Source organism: Mytilus californianus, unplaced genomic scaffold, assembly GCF_021869535.1.
Source record: "Mytilus californianus isolate M0D057914Y unplaced genomic scaffold, xbMytCali1.0.p SCAF_3, whole genome shotgun sequence".
Classification (NCBI taxonomy): domain Eukaryota; kingdom Metazoa; phylum Mollusca; class Bivalvia; order Mytilida; family Mytilidae; genus Mytilus; species Mytilus californianus.
In genome coordinates, this window is record NW_026262679.1 from 59,143,684 (window position 1) to 59,163,328 (window position 19,645).

General features: G+C 30.1%; 1 long non-coding RNA gene across 50 annotated transcripts in view; it reads left to right on the top strand.

The window, feature by feature from the left end:
* LOC127733095 (uncharacterized) overlaps window positions 1–19,645 on the top strand; it is a 212,907-nt gene that overhangs the window by 103,817 nt on the left and 89,445 nt on the right. For 44 of the 50 annotated variants that reach the window (XR_007996707.1, XR_007996702.1, XR_007996705.1 and 41 more), the window contains 5 exons: window positions 12,148–12,389; window positions 12,734–12,961; window positions 13,354–13,537; window positions 13,873–14,112; window positions 14,457–14,685. This is a non-coding gene — a long non-coding RNA (uncharacterized LOC127733095). The remainder of the gene's footprint in view (window positions 1–12,147; window positions 12,390–12,733; window positions 12,962–13,353; window positions 13,538–13,872; window positions 14,113–14,456; window positions 14,686–19,645) is intronic. The other 6 variants (XR_007996709.1, XR_007996699.1, XR_007996726.1 and 3 more) reach the window with 6 other exon arrangements.

Here is a 19,645-nt window from a genome sequence, read left to right on the forward strand (position 1 = left end):
TTTGTACCAAATTTTGAACAGAAGCTTGTTTATGATCAAAAGCTAGTATCTAGAAGGAAATTTTGTTAAAATTTGTACCTGTTTATCCGTATTTTACTTATAAATGGACTTAGTTTTTCTTCCAGTTAACATTAAATACAGTCTGCAGTAAAAGTTTTTAAAACATTTATTAGATTCATAAACTATCCTGGATTTATACCTTACTTTGACAGAAGCTTCTTACAATCAAAAGATAGTATCTAAAGGAATATTTTTATTGATTTTTTTCCTCATTTTTGTTGAGCCTGCAATTAACAGCAAAAGTAGGCGAGACACTGGGTTCCGCGGAACCCTTACAAATTTTTAAAAAGTAATTAGGAAAATATGACTTGATTTAGATTGTTTGAAATTCAGTTGAATTTTAATCATTTCTGTTTAAAATGTATACATCAGATTGTTTTGGTTAGCCACCAAGTTCTGATAATTTGACACGCACATTAATTTAGGAAATAATGATTATATCATTAAACCGTCTTCATTACTTTTTGAAATATAGATTTAAAATGAAAATAAGTTAATGATATACAGTCAAAAAGAGCAATTGACCAATGATGATGGCTGCCATTAATGCCAGTTTTTCTTTATAGATATTTTGAAAGAAAAAAAAATTAAAGTAGCAAATTTTTTAAGTTTTATATTTGGTTCAATATTTTTGAACTTATTTTGTTTTTGTTTCAGATACCAGCCCCAGGATATTTACATCAGGACAGGTAACATATGCATCGGAAAGTGAGTATATTTTTTTTTTTATTTATTAATAGTTGTCTGATAGATATTAAAATAATTTGAATATGTATTACAGATAGACGGGAGCTCAGAGAGAAGACGACGAAAGTACAGTCCTTAAGACCTGGACATGATTAATTGTAGATGCCTAGATGATGATGTATGTATTTTGTCGTTACAATTGTACTTAAACTGTTAATAGTTGTAAGGTAATAAAATCAGTTTTCCCTGGAGAAACAGCTTGAAAATTTATTACAAATTAGTCCAAAATTTCTTTTTCAAATTTATACTCCAATGAAAAAAGTATACTTGTACTCCAATTTAGGATTTGAATTAAAACATGCATCACATTAATTTCTGAATTATTTATTACAGCAAAAAGTCTCTTAACATTGACAATTTGGAAACCCTTTCTCTAATAGTCTCACCTGAACGAAAGTAAAGTTTCTGATTGTCAACTTGTTTATCTACATATTTAGTCGATTTTTTGTCGAGCCTTCGACTTTAGTCGAAAAAGCGAGACATAGCGATCCTACATTCCGTCGTCGTCGTCGGCGTCGTCGTCGTCGTTGGCGGCGTCCACAAATATTCACTCTGTGGTTAAAGTTTTTGAAATTTTAATAACTTTCTTAAACTATCCTGGATTTCTACCAAACTTGGACAGAAGCTTGTTTAAGATCATAAGAAAGTATCCAGAAGTAAATTTTGTAAAAATAAAATTCCTGTTTTTCCGTATTTTACTTGTAAATGGACTTAGTTTTTCTGCCAGGAAACATTACATTCACTCTGTGGTTAAAGTTTTTAAAATTTTAATAACTTTCTTAAACTATCCTGGATTTGTACCAAACTTGGACAGAAGCTTGTTTATGATCATAAGATAATATCCAGAAGTAAATTTGTTAAAAAAAAAATTTCTTTTTTTCCGTATTTTACTTATAAATGGACTTAGTTTTTCTGCCAGGAAACAATACATTCACTCTGTGGTTAAAGTTTTTAAAATTTTAATAACTTTCTTAAACTATCCTGGATTTGTACCAAATTTTGAACAGAAGCTTGTTTATGATCAAAAGCTAGTATCTAGAAGGAAATTTTGTTAAAATTTGTACCTGTTTATCCGTATTTTACTTATAAATGGACTTAGTTTTTCTTCCAGTTAACATTAAATACAGTCTGCAGTAAAAGTTTTTAAAACATTTATTAGATTCATAAACTATCCTGGATTTATACCTTACTTTGACAGAAGCTTCTTACAATCAAAAGATAGTATCTAAAGGAATATTTTTATTGATTTTTTTCCTCATTTTTGTTGAGCCTGCAATTAACAGCAAAAGTAGGCGAGACACTGGGTTCCGCGGAACCCTTACAAATTTTTAAAAAGTAATTAGGAAAATATGACTTGATTTAGATTGTTTGAAATTCAGTTGAATTTTAATCATTTCTGTTTAAAATGTATACATCAGATTGTTTTGGTTAGCCACCAAGTTCTGATAATTTGACACGCACATTAATTTAGGAAATAATGATTATATCATTAAACCGTCTTCATTACTTTTTGAAATATAGATTTAAAATGAAAATAAGTTAATGATATACAGTCAAAAAGAGCAATTGACCAATGATGATGGCTGCCATTAATGCCAGTTTTTCTTTATAGATATTTTGAAAGAAAAAAAAATTAAAGTAGCAAATTTTTTAAGTTTTATATTTGGTTCAATATTTTTGAACTTATTTTGTTTTTGTTTCAGATACCAGCCCCAGGATATTTACATCAGGACAGGTAACATATGCATCGGAAAGTGAGTATATTTTTTTTTTTATTTATTAATAGTTGTCTGATAGATATTAAAATAATTTGAATATGTATTACAGATAGACGGGAGCTCAGAGAGAAGACGACGAAAGTACAGTCCTTAAGACCTGGACATGATTAATTGTAGATGCCTAGATGATGATGTATGTATTTTGTCGTTACAATTGTACTTAAACTGTTAATAGTTGTAAGGTAATAAAATCAGTTTTCCCTGGAGAAACAGCTTGAAAATTTATTACAAATTAGTCCAAAATTTCTTTTTCAAATTTATACTCCAATGAAAAAAGTATACTTGTACTCCAATTTAGGATTTGAATTAAAACATGCATCACATTAATTTCTGAATTATTTATTACAGCAAAAAGTCTCTTAACATTGACAATTTGGAAACCCTTTCTCTAATAGTCTCACCTGAACGAAAGTAAAGTTTCTGATTGTCAACTTGTTTATCTACATATTTAGTCGATTTTTTGTCGAGCCTTCGACTTTAGTCGAAAAAGCGAGACATAGCGATCCTACATTCCGTCGTCGTCGTTGGCTGCGTCCACAAATATTCACTCTGTGGTTAAAGTTTTTGAAATTTTAATAACTTTCTTAAACTATCCTGGATTTCTACCAAACTTGGACAGAAGCTTGTTTATGATCATAAGATAATACCCAGAAGTAAATTTGTTAAAAAAAAAATTTCTTTTTTTCCGTATTTTACTTATAAATGGACTTAGTTTTTCTGCCAGGAAACAATACATTTACTCTGTGGTTAAAGTTTTTAAAATTTTAATAACTTTCTTAAACTATCCTGGATTTGTACCAAACTTGGACAGAAGCTTGTTTATGATCATAAGATAATACCCAGAAGTAAATTTGTTAAAAAAAAAATTTCTTTTTTTCCGTATTTTACTTATAAATGGACTTAGTTTTTCTGCCAGGAAACAATACATTTACTCTGTGGTTAAAGTTTTTAAAATTTTAATAACTTTCTTAAACTATCCTGGATTTGTACCTAACTTGGACAGAAGCTTTTTTATGATCATAAGATAGTATCCAGAAGTAAATGTGTTAAAAAAAAAATTTCTTTTTTTCCGTATTTTACTTATAAATGGACTTAGTTTTTCTGCCAGGAAACAATACATTCACTCTGTGGTTAAAGTTTTTAAAATTTTAATAACTTTCTTAAACTATCCTGGATTTGTACCAAATTTTGAACAGAAGCTTGTTTATGATCAAAAGCTAGTATCTAGAAGGAAATTTTGTTAAAATTTGTACCTGTTTATCCTTATTTTACTTATAAATGGACTTAGTTTTTCTTCCAGTTAACATTAAATACAGTCTGCAGTAAAAGTTTTTAAAACATTTATTAGATTCATAAACTATCCTGGATTTATACCTTACTTTGACAGAAGCTTCTTACAATCAAAGGAATATTTTTATTGATTTTTTTCCTCATTTTTGTTGAGCCTGCAATTAACAGCAAAAGTAGGCGAGACACTGGGTTCCGCGGAACCCTTACAAATTTTTAAAAAGTAATTAGGAAAATATGACTTGATTTAGATTGTTTGAAATTCAGTTGAATTTTAATCATTTCTGTTTAAAATGTAAACATCAGATTGTTTTGGTTAGCCACCAAGTTCTGATAATTTGACACGCACATTAATTTAGGAAATAATGATTATATCATTAAACCGTCTTCATTACTTTTTGAAATATAGATTTAAAATGAAAATAAGTTAATGATATACAGTCAAAAAGAGCAATTGACCAATGATGATGGCTGCCATTAATGCCAGTTTTTCTTTATAGATATTTTGAAAGAAAAAAAAATTAAAGTAGCAAATTTTTTAAGTTTTATATTTGGTTCAATATTTTTGAACTTATTTTGTTTTTGTTTCAGATACCAGCCCCAGGATATTTACATCAGGACAGGTAACATATGCATTGGAAAGTGAGTATATTTTTTTTTTTATTTATTAATAGTTGTCTGATAGATATTAAAATAATTTGAATATGTATTACAGATAGACGGGAGCTCAGAGAAAAGACGACGAAAGTACAGTCCTTAAGACCTGGACATGATTAATTGTAGATGCCTAGATGATGATGTATGTATTTTGTCATTACAATTGTACTTAAACTGTTAATAGTTGTAAGGTAATAAAATCAGTTTTCCCTGGAGAAACAGCTTGAAAATTTATTACAAATTAGTCCAAAATTTCTTTTTCAAATTTATACTCGAATGAAAAAGTATACTTGTACTTCAATTTAGGATTTGAATTAAAACATGCATCACATTAATTTCTGAATTATTTATAACAGCAAATAGTCTCTTAACATTGACAATTTGGAAACCCTTTTTCTAATAGTCTCACCTGAACGAAAGTAAAGTTTCTGATTGTCAATTTGTTTATCTACATATTTAGTCGATTTTTTAAAAAGTAATTTGGAAAATATGACTTGATTTAGATTGTTTGAAATTCAGTTGAATTTTAATCATTTCTGTTCAAAATGTATACATCAGATTGTTTTGGTTAGCCACCAAGTTCTGATAATTTGACACACACATTTATTTAGGAAATAATGATTATATCATTAAACCGTCTTCATTACTGTTTGAAATATAGATTTAAAATGAAAATAAGTTAATGATATACAGTCAAAAAGAGCAATTGACCAATGATGATGGCTGCCATTAATGCCAGTTTTTCTTTATAGATATTTTGAAAGAAAAAAAAATTAAAGTAGCAAATTTTTTAAGTTTTATATTTGGTTCAATATTTTTGAACTTTTTTTGTTTTTGTTTCAGATACCAGCCCCAGGATATTTACATCAGGACAGGTAACATATGCATCGGAAAGTGAGTATATTTTTTTTTTTATTTATTAATAGTTGTCTGATAGATATTAAAATAATTTGAATATGTATTACAGATAGACGGGAGCTCAGAGAGAAGACGACGAAAGTACAGTCCTTAAGACCTGGACATGATTAATTGTAGATGCCTAGATGATGATGTATGTATTTTGTCGTTACAATTGTACTTAAACTGTTAATAGTTGTAAGGTAATAAAATCAGTTTTCCCTGGAGAAACAGCTTGAAAATTTATTACAAATTAGTCCAAAATTTCTTTTTCAAATTTATACTCCAATGAAAAAAGTATACTTGTACTCCAATTAAGGATTTGAATTAAAACATGCATCACATTAATTTCTGAATTATTTATTACAGCAAAAAGTCTCTTAACATTGACAATTTGGAAACCCTTTCTCTAATAGTCTCACCTGAACGAAAGTAAAGTTTCTGATTGTCAACTTGTTTATCTACATATTTAGTCGATTTTTTGTCGAGCCTTCGACTTTAGTCAAAAAAGCGAGACATAGCGATCCTACATTCCGTCGTCATCGTCGTTGGCGGCGTCCACAAATATTCACTCTGTGGTTAAAGTTTTTGAAATTTTAATAACTTTCTTAAACTATCCTGGATTTCTACCAAACTTGGACAGAAGCTTGTTTATGATCATAAGAAAGTATCCAGAAGTAAAGTTTGTAAAAATAAAATTCCTGTTTTTCCGTATTTTACTTGTAAATGGACTTAGTTTTTCTGCCAGGAAACATTACATTCACTCTGTGGTTAAAGTTTTTAAAATTTTAATAACTTTCTTAAACTATCCTGGATTTCTACCAAACTTGGACAGAAGCTTGTTTATGATCATAAGATAATATCCAGAAGTAAATTTGTTAAAAAAAAAATTTCATTTTTTCCGTATATTACTTATAGATGGACTTAGTTTTTCTGCCAGGAAACAATACATTCACTCTGTGGTTAAAGTTTTTAAAATTTTAATAACTTTCTTAAACTATCCTGGATTTGTACCTAACTTGGACAGAAGCTTGTTTATGATCATAAGATAGTATCCAGAAGTAAATTTGTTAAAAAAAAATTTTCTTTTTTTCCGTATTTTACTTATAAATGGACTTAGTTTTTCTGCCAGGAAACAATACATTCACTCTGTGGTTAAAGTTTTTAAAATTTTAATAACTTTCTTAAACTATCCTGGATTTGTACCAAATTTTGAACAGAAGCTTGTTTATGATCAAAAGCTAGTATCTAGAAGGAAATTTTGTTAAAATTTGTACCTGTTTATCCGTATTTTACTTATAAATGGACTTAGTTTTTCTTCCAGTTAACATTAAATACAGTCTGCAGTTAAAGTTTTTAAAACATTTATTAGATTCATAAACTATCCTGGATTTATACCTTACTTTGACAGAAGCTTCTTACAATCAAAAGATAGTATCTAAAGGAATATTTTTATTGATTTTTTTCCTCATTTTTGTTGAGCCTGCAATTAACAGCAAAAGTAGGCGAGACACTGGGTTCCGCGGAACCCTTACGAATTTTTAAAAAGTAATTAGGAAAATATGACTTGATTTAGATTGTTTGAAATTCAGTTGAATTTTAATCATTTCTGTTCAAAATGTATACATCAGATTGTTTTGGTTAGCCACCAAGTTCTGATAATTTGACACGCACATTAATTTAGGAAATAATGATTATATCATTAAACCGTCTTCATTACTGTTTGAAATATAGATTTAAAATGAAAATAAGTTAATGATATACAGTCAAAAAGAGCAATTGACCAATGATGCTGGCTGCCATTAATGCCAGTATTTCTTTATGGATATTTTGAAAGAAAAAAAAATTAAAGTAGCAAATTTTTTAAGTTTTATATTTGGTTCAATATTTTTGAACTTATTTTGTTTTTGTTTCAGATACCAGCCCCAGGATATTTACATCAGGACAGGTAACATATGCATCGGAAAGTGAGTATATTTTTTTTTTTTATTTATTAATAGTTGTCTGATAGATATTAAAATAATTTGAATATGTATTACAGATAGACGGGAGCTCAGAGAGAAGACGACGAAAGTACAGTCCTTAAGACCTGGACATGATTAATTGTAGATGCCTAGATGATGATGTATGTATTTTGTCGTTACAATTGTACTTAAACTGTTAATAGTTGTAAAGTAATAAAATCAGTTTTCCCTGGAGAAACAGCTTGAAAATTTATTACAAATTAGTCCAAAATTTCTTTTTCAAATTTATACTCGAATGAAAAAGTATACTTGTACTTCAATTTAGGATTTGAATTAAAACATGCATCACATTAATTTCTGAATTATTTATAACAGCAAATAGTCTCTTAACATTGACAATTTGGAAACCCTTTCTCTAGTCTCACCTGAACGAAAGTAAAGTTTCTGATTGTCAATTTGTTTATCTACATATTTAGTCGATTTTTTAAAAAGTAATTTGGAAAATATGACTTGATTTAGATTGTTTCAAATTCAGTTGAATTTTAATCATTTCTGTTCAAAATGTATACATCAGATTGTTTTGGTTAGCCACCAAGTTCTGATAATTTGACACGCACATTTATTTAGGAAATAATGATTATATCATTAAACCGTTTTCATTACTGTTTGAAATATAGATTTAAAATGAAAATAAGTTAATGATAAACAGTCAAAAAGAGCAATTGACCAATGATGATGGCTGCCATTAATGCCAGTTTTTCTTTAAGGATATTTGGAAAGAAAAAAAAAATTAAAGTAGCAAATTTTTTAAGTTTTATATTTGGTTCAATATTTTTGAACTTATTTTGTTTTTGTTTCAGATACCAGCCCCAGGATATTTACATCAGGACAGGTAACATATGCATCGGAAAGTAAGTATATTTTTTTTTTTATTTATTAATAGTTGTCTGATAGATATTAAAATAATTTGAATATGTATTACAGATAGACGAGAGCTCAGAGAGAAGACGACGAAAGTACAGTCCTTAAGACCTGGACATGATTAATTGTAGATGCCTAGATGATGATGTATGTATTTTGTCGTTACAATTGTACTTAAACTGTTAATAGTTGTAAGGTAATAAAATCAGTTTTCCCTGGAGAAACAGCTTGAAAATTTATTACAAATTAGTCCAAAATTTCTTTTTCAAATTTATACTCCAATGAAAAAAGTATACTTGTACTCCAATTCAGGATTTGAATTAAAACATGCATCACATTAATTTCTGAATTATTTATTACAGCAAATAGTCTCTTAACATTGACAATTTGGAAACCCTTTCTCTAATAGTCTCACCTGAATGAAAGTAAAGTTTCTGATTGTCAACTTGTTTATCTACATATTTAGTCGATTTTTTAAAAAGTAATTAGGAAAATATGACTTGATTTAGATTGTTTGAAATTCAGTTGAATTTTAATCATTTCTGTTCAAAATGTATACATCAGATTGTTTTGGTTAGCCACCAAGTTCTGATAATTTGACACGCACATTAATTTAGGAAATAATGATTATATCATTAAACCGTCTTCATTACTGTTTGAAATATAGATTTAAAATGAAAATAAGTTAATGATATACAGTCAAAAAGAGCAATTGACCAATGATGATGGCTGCCATTAATGCCAGTATTTCTTTATGGATATTTTGAAAGAAAAAAAAATTAAAGTAGCAAATTTTTTAAGTTTTATATTTGGTTCAATATTTTTGAACTTATTTTGTTTTTGTTTCAGATACCAGCCCCAGGATATTTACATCAGGACAGGTAACATATGCATCGGAAAGTAAGTATATTTTTTTTTTTTTATTTATTAATAATTGTCTGATAGATATTAAAATAATTTGAATATGTATTACAGATAGACGGGAGCTCAGAGAGAGGACCACGAAAGTACAGTCCTTAAGACCTGGAGATGATTAATTGTAGATACCTAGATGATGATGTATGTATTTTGTCGTTACAATTGTACTTAAACTGTTAATAGTTGTAAGGTAATAAAATCAAATTCATACTTTTGTGTTTCTCTTACCAAAGCAAACTCTGTAAATTCAGAAATTATTGTGTGCATTTATTATTGCGATTTTTACATTATGGACTAAAAGTAAGATTATTTTATTGAATTTCAGGAAAGTTTTTATACAGATATAGGAATTGGAGTTTCTTATTATTGCAATACTCAACCTGTCGCATTATTCAGATTAATAAAACCTCGCAATAGTGTTTCTGAATTAACGGTAAATTATTTGTGCCAGAAGTTATCCAACACATCGCTCTTTTATAATTTTTGTTTTTGTTACAAATGCAGGCCTTAGAAGTTTCAGTGGTACAGCTTGAAGATGGTTCCATTGTACATAGAAGATGAAGATGAGTTAGGTTAAACCTTGTTAGGTAATAATAAAATCAGTTTCCCCTGGGAAAATTGCTTGGTTTTTTAATCACAACTGTAATATTTATAGCTTTCAAATTAATATTCTAATGATACATTCTTTAAAAAAAATGTATTGTTATAATCTATTTTCATGTTACCGAATTGACTAGAGAGTATAGAACTGTTCGATAGGTAACCTACTCTGTGGTAAGACATTCTAGTACTCTGTGATGTAAGAAAGACTGAAAGAAGTAAAATCATGTAAGCTTACAGTCTGTGCAATTTGTCGCAAAAGTTGATTATTTTGGGGTTTTTTTTGAGTCGTCTCATCTGTGTAATAATTTTGACTGTTTGTGGCCTAAAAGTTTATTAGCCATTCATAAGGAGCAAACTTCAAAGACCGTGACAAACCTTTCAATTCAAAGGAACACAGCATGGCTCCCTATAGCTTTAGATATGGCAGCCAAACAAGTTGGAACTGAAGATAGTGACCAGACAACAGAATACTTGGGGGAATAAAAATAATTTGGTTTCTAACTCCTGACAATAAAATTTCTTAAATGTCCAAAAACTCAGATGAGAATTAACTGAGAGCCCACAGGATGATGTGAGATGCCCATCTGTCCTTTGATATATCAACACTAATATGAAATGCTTCAAAGACCTGTAGAATTAACAACTAAAACTGCATATGTGCAAAAGTAATATTTAAAAAAGTTAAATTGTAAATGTACAAACTGTTCAAGATTCAGTTGAACTTTGGTGAACATATTTAAAAGTAGTTGGAAGAAATCATGATATATATGCAACACTCCCAAACGTTTCCATCCCCCTAAACATGTCCGATTCCCCCAAACGTGTCCTTAGAATCTTAAATCGCCCAAACGTGACTGATTTCACTCCCCCAAACTTGTCCAATAATTGTTATTACCCAAAACGTGTCCAGTTTAAAGCGCCAGAACATCTCAAAACTTTTAGCGCTTATATGTCTCTTGTGAAGTTTACGGCTATACAATGATGGGGGACACGATAGAAGACGTCGGGTTTGGGTTGGATTTTAAAAATAAATCGAAGCAGCTATCTAAGGATATCTGGAGGAAAGATATAGTAATCCGCATAGACAAATATCCAAGATATGGTACAATGTGCACTGGGACTTCTGCTTTCAAATAAACAGACACAGTGTAAGAAAAAGGATGACAAAATAAGCTATTTTTACTTACAGTGGTTTATTAATTTTTTACCAATAGAATTGTCATTGTTTTAAATTACAGTTGGAGGTACTTCATAATTAAGAAATCTAATACAATTTATATTGCATGTTTTCCCAGTGCTTCACTGTTAATACAGTCAGTGGTCATTTATTAGCATTAATTTGTTCAACGCCGGTTGTTTATATTAAGCATTATTGCAAGCTTAATTTAACTATTGACCGTTGATTGCTTAATGCCAGTGGCAAATATTTCAAGCATATTTAGAGCAAACAATTACACAGAAAATGCAATTAACTAGTTTTGTACAGTGTAGATCATCGTTTACTTAGTGAATTATTTTGTACTAATATACTCTGATGATGCCTAAATACCTTTATAATGTATGAGGGTATTGCACTACAGGCTTCCCGCAGAAGTTGTTTATGGGCTTTTTAAAAGAACCCTTTGGTTCCATATAGACTGGATATGTTTGGGCGTTCATAAACAGAACACTTTTGATGCCCTTAAGCAACAAGTCATATTTTGCAGTTCATTGACGTCATATGGACACGTTTGGGGGAATCAGACACGTTTCTGAGTGGTACATATATACAATAACTATCTGATTTCCATCTACATGCAGAGTGAAAAAACAAAATAAAGCTTCAGGAATAGCTGTTCCAAGGAAGATGGTAACATAGATCTTCAACTAACTCTGAGGCTCTGCCATTAAAAAAATAAAGAAGCAAGGACAACAGCTCCAAGGAAGATTATTACATTGATCATCTTCAAAGTCTGATGTGTGGCCATTAAAGAAATAATGTAAGTACAATTAGGCAATACAATTTCTGTATATTCTCTAAAAATATGTGATAAAAGTACAGAAGGCAACAACCGTTTTCTTATTTTCTACATTTACAACACACAAAAAAAAAAAAGAATTTATCAATTCAATATATTGTTTCCAGGAACACGAATAAAGCTTTTAAATCACGAAAAGTAAAATTCAGAGAGAATTTTTCCTTCAAGGGGAGACTAGTACAACAAACGGCAAGACTGTTTCATTCATTGGGAGATTACTCATTGAAAATTTTAGGCTGGCAATTTAAACAAGATTTGTAAAATGTATAATTTATGTCAATTTTAATTCCTTTTTAGGTTATTTCTGAGTGGTACATATATACAATAACTATCTGATTTCCATCTACATGCAGATTGGAAAAAAAAAAACAGCAGGAGGGATAGTAGTTCCAAGGAAGATGGTAACATAGATCTTCAAATAACTTTGAGGCTCTGCGAGTCTGCCATGAAAAAAATAAAGAAGCAAGGACAGCAGCTCCAAGGAAGATTATTACATTGATAATCTTCCAAGTCTGATGTGTGGCCATTAAAGAAATAATGTAAGTACAATTAGGAAATACAATTTCTGTATATTCTCTAAAAATATGTGATAAAAGTACAGAAGGCAACAACCGTTTTCTTATTATTCACATTTACAACCCCAAAAAAAAAAGAATTTATCAATTCAATATATGGTTTCCAGGAACATGAATAAGGCTTTCAAATCACGAAAAGTAAAATTCAGAGAGAATTTTTCCTTCAAGGGTAGACTAGTACAACAAATGGCAAGACTGTTTCATTCATTGGGAGATGACTCATTGAAAATTTTAGACTGGCAAAAAAGTGGCAATTTCAACAAGATTTGTAAAATTTATAATTTATGTCAATTTTAATTCCTTTTTAGGTTATTTCTGAGTGGTACATATATACAATAACTATCTGATTTCCATCTACATGCAGAGTGAAAAAAAATTAAAGCAGCTGAGCAGGGATAGTAGTTCCAAGGAAGATGGTAACTTTGAGGCTCTGCGAGTCTGCCATGAAAAAATAAAGAAGCAAGGACAGCAGCTCCAAGAAAGATTATTACACTGATAATCTTTCAAGTCTGATGTGTGGCCATTAAAGAAATAATGTAAGTACAATTAGGCAATACAATTTCTGTATATTCTCTAAAAATATGTGATAAAAGTACAGAAGGCAACAACCGTTTTCTTATTTTCCATATTTACAACACACAAAAAAAAAAAAGAATTTATCAATTCAATATATTGTTTCCAGGAACACGAATAAAGCTTTTAAATCACGAAAAGTAAAATTCAGAGAGAATTTTTCCTTCAAGGGGAGACTAGTACAACACACGGCAAGACTGTTTCATTCATTGGGAGATTACTCATTGAAAATTTTAGGCTGGCAATTTCAACAAGATTTGTAAAATGTATAATTTATGTCAATTTTAATTCCTTTTTATGTTATTTCTGAGTGGTACATATATACAATAACTATCTGATTTCCATCTACATGCAGATTGAAAAAAAAAACAGCAGGAGGGATAGTAGTTCCAAGGAAGATGGTAACATAGATCTTCAAATAACTTTGAGGCTCTGCGAGTCTGCCATGAAAAAAATAAAGAAGCAAGGACAGCAGCTCCAAGAAAGATTATTACACTGATAATCTTTCAAGTCTGATGTGTGGCCATTAAAGAAATAATGTAAGTACAATTAGGCAATACAATTTCTGTATATTCTCTAAAAATATGTGATAAAAGTACAGAAGGCAACAACCGTTTTCTTATTTTCCATATTTACAACACACAAAAAAAAAAAGAATTTATCAATTCAATATATTGTTTCCAGGAACACGAATAAAGCTTTTAAATCACGAAAAGTAAAATTCAGAGAGAATTTTTCCTTCAAGGGGAGACTAGTACAACACACGGCAAGACTGTTTCATTCATTGGGAGATTACTCATTGAAAATTTTAGGCTGGCAATTTCAACAAGATTTGTAAAATGTATAATTTATGTCAATTTTAATTCCTTTTTAGGTTATTTCTGAGTGGTACATATATACAATAACTATCTGATTTCCATCTACATGCAGATTGAAAAAAAAAACAGCAGGAGGGATAGTAGTTCCAAGGAAGATGGTAACATAGATCTTCAAATAACTTTGAGGCTCTGCGAGTCTGCCATGAAAAAAATAAAGAAGCAAGGACAGCAGCTCCAAGGAAGATTATTACATTGATAAACTTCCAAGTCTGATGTGTGGCCATTAAAGAAATAATGTAAGTACAATTAGGCAATACAATTTCTGTATATTCTCTAAAAATATGTGATAAAAGTACAGAAGGCAACAACCGTTTTCTTATTTTCTACATTTACAACCCAAAAAAAAAAAGAATTTATCAATTCAATATATGGTTTCCAGGAACATGAATAAGGCTTTCAAATCACGAAAAGTAAAATTCAGAGAGAATTTTTCCTTCAAGGGTAGACTAGTACAACAAATGGCAAGACTGTTTCATTCATTGGGAGATGACTCATTGAAAATTTTAGACTGGCAAAAAAGTGGCAATTTCAACAAGATTTGTAAAATTTATAATTTATGTCAATTTTAATTCCTTTTTAGGTTATTTCTGAGTGGTACATATATACAATAACTATCTGATTTCCATCTACATGCAGAGTGAAAAAAAATTAAAGCAGCTGAGCAGGGATAGTAGTTCCAAGGAAGATGGTAACTTTGAGGCTCTGCGAGTCTGCCATGAAAAAAATAAAGAAGCAAGGACAGCAGCTCCAAGAAAGATTATTACATTGATAATCTTCCAAGTCTGATGTGTGGCCATTAAAGAAATAATGTAAGTACAATTAGGCAATATAATTTCTATATATTCTCTAAAAATATGTGATAAAAGTACAGAAGGCAACAACCGTTTTCTTATTTTCCACATTTACAACACACACAAAAAAAAAAAGAATTTATCAATTCAATATATTGTTTCCAGGAACACGAATAAAGCTTTTAAATCTCGAAAAGTAAAATTCAGAGAGAATTTTTCCTTCAAGGGGAGACTAGTACAACATACGGCAAGAAAGACTGTTTCATTCATTGGGAGATTACTCATTGAAAATTTTAGGCAGGCAATTTCAACAAGATTTGTAAAATGTATAATTTATGTCAATTTTAATTCCTTTCTAGGTGATTTCAGTGTTTTCATGGATGGGAGTAAGACTTGGTGGTATAATATTTCTAGTATTTAAGTAGGAATATAATTCCTCTATTTAAACAAGATTTATTCATCATAAAATAAGTTTATAGGAAATAAAATATGCTCTATGCTTGAAGATGTAAGAGGTCAGAATTTTGTTTTTTTTCATATCAGTACCAAAATTTGACCGAATGTTTTAAAGATTTTAATTAATTCTGTGGATGTCTTATTTTTGTGTTGTTGAGATGTTGTCACATTGATGTATACAACACATCTTCTTTTACTCATTTTTGTCGGGCCTTGACGGAGTCAAAAAGCGAGACATAGGTATGCTGTTTCCGGCGGCGACAGGGTCAACAATGTATTAGTTTGTGATTAGGTCTAGTTCATGGTGAACCACTTGTGGTAGGTCAATGATATTTGGTGTGCAGTTGTATTAGCATTGGCACATCTCATTACCATGGAGATTATTTGGTTCCACCCCTCAGTCAAGGTCTATTGACTTTGAAACTTTGCTTAGTTTACATGTATTAGTTTGTAATTAGGTCAGTTTATGGGGAACCACTAGTGGTAGGTCAATGATATTTGGTATGCAGTTGTATAAGCATTGGCATATCTCATTTCCATGGACAATATTTGGTCCCTACCCCTCAGTCATGGTCTATTGACTTTAAAACTTTTGCTTAGTTTACATGTATTAGTTTGTGATTAGGTCAGTTTAAGATTAACCACTTATGTTAGTCAATGATATTCGGTATGCAAATGTATTGGCATTTGCAAGTTTCATTTCCATGGAGATTATATAACCCCACCCCCTAATTATGGTTCATTGACTTTGAAACTTTTACATAGTTAACAAGTTAATGTTTGTAATTAGGTTTGTTTAAAGGGAACAACTTATGAAAAGTCAATGGTATTTGGTTTGCATTTGTATTAACATTGGCACATCTCAATTCCATGGAGATTGTTTAGCCCTGTACCTTCAGTCATGGTTCATTAACTTTGAATATTTGCATAACTTACATGTTAATGTATTGCTATTTTAATTTCATCATTTGCATTATCAAAATAACAAATAGACGAGACATATCTGTGTTAACAGTTTATGTCATATATAACCTATTTCCATATACTCTGGATTTATTATCATTCTTTGGATACCAATTTTCGTGGATATATAAGTGACCAACATATATAAATGTTCCATGTAGTACAAATTTTCTATAGACTTGTATGCCAACTTAATCAAAACCCACAAAAATACAATTGTTCCTCAATCCACGAAAATGAAGAAATGTTCAGAATGTTGAGATCTACCTGCTGTACAATTACGTCAAAACTGTCAGACATTCTTAAAGGAGTTATTGCCCTTAAATGTGAAGTTTTACCATTTTTTTTTCATTTTTATTCATTATTTTGAAAATAAAAATAGATGGAGAGAAATTTTAATACAAAAAAAAGCAAGACAAGATATGCACAAAAGTCAAATGACTGAAATCTTCTGAGGACTAGTTATTGGAGTTATTGATCTTCAATGACGATTTTTACCATTGATCAGCAAGTCAAGATTTACAAAAAAGCTGCCTTGGATTAAATCTTAAGTCGACCTGTTCATGGAGTTTTTGCCGTTTTTTTACCACATTTTTTTTAGTTTTTGCCTATTATCTTGAAAAAAGTAGGACAAGACCTACAAATATGTCAACATGACTGAAGTCGTCAGTTTACTCTTTATAGAGTTATTGCCCTTTTGTAAAGCAAAAATGATCAACAGGACCAGACCTACAAATATGTCAACACGACTGAAATCGTCAGTTTACTCTTTATAGAGTTATTGCCCTTTCGTGATGATTTTTACCAGGAAGTAGTTATTGTTGAAGATGAAGAAGAGCGACACAGGATCTTAAGAGCCTCTGTTTTGAACAATTTTGATTGACTAAGCATTTTACTTTCAGGTTAGCATTAGTTACTGCTTGTCAGTATGGATTGTTTAGAATGGTCATTGGAGCTGTCTTTTAAGGTAAGAACCATTGCATAGATTTATAAACTTGTCAATTAAAGATTATGTAAATGCACTTGAATTTTGCCTGTGACATTTTGTCGCAGAAGCCAGGCATAGCAATTCACATTACTTTGTTTTTTATATCCAATTACAAGTCATTGAAGAAAAAAATACAAGGCTCGTGTGCTTTTAATCAGTTCTTATAATTTATTTGGGTTCAAATATTTTTTTCTTCAAAATTTATGTGTACGCCCGGGCGTTTCGACGTAAACGTATCTACGCGCATGCCTATGCAGATAATCAACATTAAACTATAAAATATATTAAAAATAAACCTCTGTTCGATCTACAAATCATTAGTCTTATCATTAGTCTTTTTTAATGTTATAAATCAATAAATCATTTTTTCCAGACAAAATAACAACACTGGTTGATACAATTCTGGGAACCGGTGAAGAAGTTAAAAGTTTTACAATATACTGAAGACTTGCAATGGAAAATCCAGAAAACAGGTCTTTTACGAAACAGTATGAGAGAGCCAAGATGATTGCTGGATTTAAAATGCTTGGAAAAAACAACCAAATGAAGACAAAAAATGCACTGCATCAACAAACAAAACAACTACTGGAACGTTGGGGCACCAGTACTGATTTCTGATTCTAAAAACAATTGTTCAAAATCTTCTACATGTTTACGAAGACTGTACATACATGTATATATATATATATTTATTTAAGAAAGAAAAAAATAATGCATGTGCTTGAAACTTGTCTACATACATGTAATGAATAGAAAAAAGGAAAGAAAAAAAAAATGAAAACAAAATGAAAAGAAAAAACAAAAAAGAAAGAAAAAAGAAAGAGAGAAAATTCAAAAAAAGAAAAGAAAGAAAGAAAGAAAAGAAAATGAAAAAAAAAAATGAAAAAAAAAAAAAATTTGAGGAGGGAGGTGGGTAATGCAGCCAAGTAATACTGTATTCACCAATTTTCATGCACCATAACACCCACAATCGTGATAGTACGCTTAGATTTGCCTACAAATTTTGTGATTAAATAATATAACCTCATTATGCAGGAAATCTATTTTAAAAATTATCTTTACAATCATCTAGAGCAGACCCAATATTTACGTCTTTTATCATTTTCATTGATACAAGATACCCCATTTTTTATTTCTAAATAAAACCAAGGTGCTTATTATTATGAATACAGTACAACTTGCCAGTCACAAGCCTGGAATAAAGAGCCACATTAAAATATCAAGAATTAAGTTAGTTTAAACAGGACTATTCACAACTTTTTTTGCCATTAAATGCTTGACACTCATATTTTTTTCGTTTCCTTTATTGCTTTAAATTAGGTCGAAATATTCTATAGCATGTTTAGTTACATGTACCTACCCTTTTTCATAGTCTCAATATACATTGCCTTCACAGTGTTTCTTATATACAAATGTACTCCAGGTAAACAAAAAATTCTGGAACAAATTGTACATTCTAGTTGTACAGTATGTGTCATACTAGTAAAAAAGGGGGGATACAAATTTTAAACTTTTAACATATATATTTAAATCATGGATTTATTGTGGCTTTTAATGCAGAGTGAACCACCATATAGTTTTAATTTTAGATTTATTGTGGCTTTTAATGCCGAGTGAACCATCGTATAGTTTCAATGATATTGTAGAACCAACTTGTAAAATTCAGAATTACACCGATTAATACATACGTAAAATTATGTATTGTACTAGGAATACACAAATCATATGATAACTCAATATAATGTATATGTAGTTTTTATGCTAGTCAAGACCATGCTCATTACAATAAAAATTGTTTTACAAATATCTTTAGTTCAGAGATAGTTTCTTTTCAGAGTCACAGTGTCCAATATTTTTTGTTCAACATACATGGTCACATACAAAAGTCATGGGAATAACGTCAGAAATCTAAGAAATGTTTGAATAAATCAATGTTGTCTGCATGAATACATAAATATCAACATATTACGTTTGGTTTTTATCAGAGAGTCCTTGAAGATAATCTGCTGATCCTCACTATAGATTACATGTATATGTATGTTCTATTGAAAAACAACAAAATAGTCAGTCCTTTGAATATGGCGGTGGGCAAAACCTTCGGACCACCACTTTTTGAGAACTCTGCTGGACTACATTTCCTTAATACGCCTGTGTATAATAAACTAGAGGGGTGCATTGAAAAATGTCACGCATTTGATAAAAGAAAAAAGGTGCCAATGTTAAATGTATGAAAAATCTACAGAATCATTTCCTGTCAAATTTTAAATGGCTTACATCTTGAAAATCAGGACATAGACCCTTCATTTTTTTTCTGCTTGAATTACAAGCTATCGGATAAGCCCGAGTTGACGGCAAATCTATCCTTGTTTTAATAAATGCCTCCCCCTTCAGAGATGCAAAATATGACACCCCGAGCGACACATACATTTCAATGGAAAATTTACTTTAAAACCAATAAATTTCAACTAAGAAGCTGGCATTTGGTTAAATTCTATGATAGGAATTAGTTTCTTTATAAATCATACGGGAAAAAATTGCCAAAAGTAGTTTTTTTATCCTGAATCATGCATA